The 3,812-nt window shown below is 44.8% G+C and overlaps 1 protein-coding gene across 1 annotated transcript in view; it reads left to right on the top strand.

The window, feature by feature from the left end:
• Positions 1-210: 210 nt before the first annotated feature.
• Positions 211-3,812, top strand: part of PCMTD1 (protein-L-isoaspartate (D-aspartate) O-methyltransferase domain containing 1) — an 85,818-nt gene continuing 82,216 nt past the window's right edge. The window contains exon 1 of the mRNA XM_017531767.2: positions 211-337. The gene's annotated coding sequence lies outside the window, so the exon portion shown is untranslated. The remainder of the gene's footprint in view (positions 338-3,812) is intronic.

Raw genomic sequence — 3,812 nt, 5'->3', positions numbered from 1 at the left:
GTCCTCTGGCCTGTCAAGCCCTCGCGTTGTTTGGGCTTGGGGGCGGAGCGAGCCAGAGGGGGCGTGGCCAGATGGGGGCGTACCCCAGCCTTGTTGACTTTGGCGTCCGAAGGGGCGGCTCCCGTGTCAGCGCCTCTCTGCGCATGCCTGGCCCGTGAGGCTCCGGAGGCCGGGACCGTCTAGCTGCTCCAGTGGCTGATCCGGGCCCCGCCTCCGGTGGTGCAGCCGTGTTGTTGTTATTGTGGTGTTGGCGCGTCCGGCTGCTGCGGACCCCGCCGAGTCCTAGCGCCTGGCCTGGGCGCAGCTGCGGCGGGCCTGACCCACTGCTGCGCCGTAGGTAACGCCGCCGCCGGCGGGCTTGGGGCCGTGGGGTGTGCGGGTCCTGCATGCTGGGGCCGGGCGGGCGACGGGGATGCGCTCCGAGGCCGGTGAGCCTGGGGGTCGGCAGCCGAGAGTCGGGGGCAGGGGGACTGAAGGGCGAGCAAGTCGGGGGCAGGAGGACAGAAGGGCGGGCAGGTCCGGGGCCGGGAGACTGAGGCACTGCGGGGCAGGTTGGGGTAGGATGGGCCGGGGGCGGAGGGCTCGGCAGTCCGGGAGTCGAAAGGGACCCCGCGGAGCGTGGAGGGCGGGAGCTGGGAGCCCGAGGGAGGCCGGGGCACCGCGTCCTCGGGCCTGTCCTTCGGCGCTGACCTGGGCTTGGGGACCAGAGCCCCAGCGCTGGCGTCTGGAGATGCCCGCGGGCCCCCTGGGGCCGGTTTGGATTCGCCCAGTGACTTCTGTTGTTTTGGTTTTGGAGGAAGAGAATCCTACCTACGTAGGCTCGGGGGAGCCCGGGGGCTGGGAGGGGACTGAGAGGGTAGAGCAGGCGCCCAGGGCTCTTTCTGTGTGTTTGAGCGTCTGCTACCGTTCGTGGGAAGTGTGGTACCCGCGTTTTGCTGGGGAGATTTCAGACACTGGCGGGGAAAGGACCCACGGGCAGAACCCGAGAGAGTAATTTTGCAAATTCCGGATTTTTTGGAACTTTTATAGTTTTGGTTTCGTGTGTCCTCTTTTTAGAATCGAGAAACCATAGCTATATTTTTAACATTACAAATCATGAGACTTTGCTACGGAGGAAAAAGTGTGGTTTTACAATAGTTACTTTTCCCCCATTGATTTTTTTAATTATGGAAGCACTACATGCTCTTTAAGAAAAACTGAAGCAGCCAGACAATGAAGAAACCTGCCCTCTTTCGCGCCCTCCCCACCATATTTCCCCTTCTTACTACCCAGGGTAGCCAGTATCCAAGTGTGGGTAGTTATTCAAGTTTTTTTTTTTTTTTTTCTGTGCATTTATTGAGTGTGCTTTAGAAACAGAATTTGGGATCATACAGTATATCGTTTTGTTAGCCAACAATGCATCACGGATAGTCCTCCATTTTATTACACCCCTCATTCTTTTTAAAAGCATCATTACTGTGTATTTATTTCATTATTGTTAAACATGGTTGCCAAGTTTTCAGTAATAGGGTAGCTTTGAAAAGGGTTACTAGCCAATACTTGAAGCAGTGTCGCAAAACTTTCAGAATGTCTGAGGTCAGACGAGATACTTTCGTATGAAGCAGATTGAATAATATGCTTACACATTGCTTAATGGTAGTTTTCATGAGGCTGAAGTACTTCATAAAACACATTGCTAAATTAGTTTGGTTTTTGTTTTTTTTGGTTCATTTTTCAAAGTAAATTTTAATTCCATATGGTCGGTTGAGCACTTGTAATTCGTTTAACATAAAGTAGCTAATATGTGAAGAAGAGGTTAAGGTAGGAAAGATAGAAAGCTAGTAGCCCTAGCCTGAGACAAGACAAAAAATAAAAGCGACAGGGATGAAATGTTTTGGTAAGTAAGCCATAGGAAGCATACTGGAAGTAGAAGGGTGATACTACACTACCCACTATGAAGTAAGACAGAAAGCTAGGAAATTCCCATTGTATACTGTATTTCTGTGTGCAGAAGAGCTGGAGGCTTTGTTGATTTAATCACTAGGATGGATTTATTAAAAAATGTACTGTGTGTTCATTTTTGGGTGCTAGCTTCAAGGGAAAGAACAACTGAGGAAGATAATCATGAACAGTAGTTTGGTTCTAAACATGCATAGCCTGAAATTTTAGGCCAAATTGTGTAGGTATTTTATTATTTGTGAACTGTGCTTGAAACGAATGAAAATATCCGTGGCATTTTAGTTATTTTTGGTAATAATATGCTCGTCTATTTCTCATAACAGGAACTTAAGTGACTTTCTTCTCATTCTGTAGGGTAACAAACAGAGGCTTTGAGAGAGAGAACGGTTCAAGATCCCATTGCTTTTTGTGTGTGTGTGTGATATAGTGCATGCTTATATTCAGGAGTGCATAATCCAAGAATCTGAGTCTTCTGCTCGTTTGCTACGTCCTGTGAATGAAAACTGCCTTACAAAACTGTTGACCTTACAGTTTTTTCTGCTTTCTTTGAAATACTTCTTACAAAATAACTACATAAATATAATCACATGCATTTAAAATAGTCTAAAAAATATAGTGTGAAACTCTAATGATATTTTCTTAGATGAGGTTTCTGGTGGCGTTTTATTAAAATATTAAACTCCTTGATCTTATGCTGTTAACCAAGATGGGGAATTGTGTTACTTTAGTCACTACTGGGTGCCGTGGTAAATTTGGATATTACTGTAAATTGTAGCTCTCACAGCTGCGTATTCCTCTACAAACTCTGAGGGATAATCTCATATCAGTAAACATTTTTATGAACCTAGTTGAACTTTTTGTAAACTAATGTGCTGGAAAGAATACAAAGAGGGTCCTAAAAAAGTCTAAAAATATTAAAATTTACTTATATCATTCTTGATATTTTTAGATATTTGGTAGTCTCTTAAAAATGCCTGATGACACACAATAGAGTATCATAATTTTATGGTTTATTAATCTTTTTTTTCATTTTCCACTATATGTGGCAACTATGTAGTTTAAAGAAATGTGGCGGCCGGGCGCAGTGCCTCATGCCTGCAATCTTAGAACTTTGGGAGGCCAAGGCTGAGGTCACGAGTTTGAGACCAGCCTGGCCAACATGGTGAAACCCTGTTTCTACTAAAAATACGAAAATTAGCGGAGTGTGGGCGTGTGCGCCTGTAATCCCAGTTATTCAGGAGGCTGAGGCAGGAGAATTGCTGGAACCCGGGAGTCAGAGGTTGTGGGGAGCTGAGATTGCGCCACAGCACTCCAGCTTGGGTGAAAGAGTGAGACTCTGTCTCAAAAAAAAAAAAAAGAAAGAAGGGCAAACACAAAAATTAATAAAGTATGGTCAGCTGTAATCTGTATTTGAGAAGAATCCAAAATATAGGAAAAGCTTTGACATTTTACTGGCAATTGTTAAGGATGATAATTGGGTGCATACCTAAGTGGTATATCTGCCATTGATTATCTCTTGGTCAACTTGACATTGGGTGTTGGATGTGAGTGGGTTTTATAGTTAGGTGACACAGAAGTATTTCAGCCCCCTAAAGACCTTTTTAGAATATGGAAATCTAACACTGTGTATACATAGTCTCAAAAATTAGTGAGCGATATTGCTGATGGGAAGAAATAGCGTATTTTCGTTTAACCTGAAAATCCTTTTTGGGACATATATGCATGGATAGCCAGAAATAAATAAACTATGTCTTAATGATACAAGACATGAATCAGGGATGATTTCTAGAGTTTAAAATATTCTTGGGGTTTAAAAACTAATTTGCATAAAACACTTCTGTGTTTTCTACTGAACACTCTTCAGTAAATTACAG

Source organism: Cebus imitator, unplaced genomic scaffold, assembly GCF_001604975.1.
Source record: "Cebus imitator isolate Cc_AM_T3 unplaced genomic scaffold, Cebus_imitator-1.0 Scaffold73, whole genome shotgun sequence".
Classification (NCBI taxonomy): domain Eukaryota; kingdom Metazoa; phylum Chordata; class Mammalia; order Primates; family Cebidae; genus Cebus; species Cebus imitator.
Note: the sequence above shows the minus strand (reverse complement) of the source record. Positions and strands in the feature narration are given on the sequence as shown.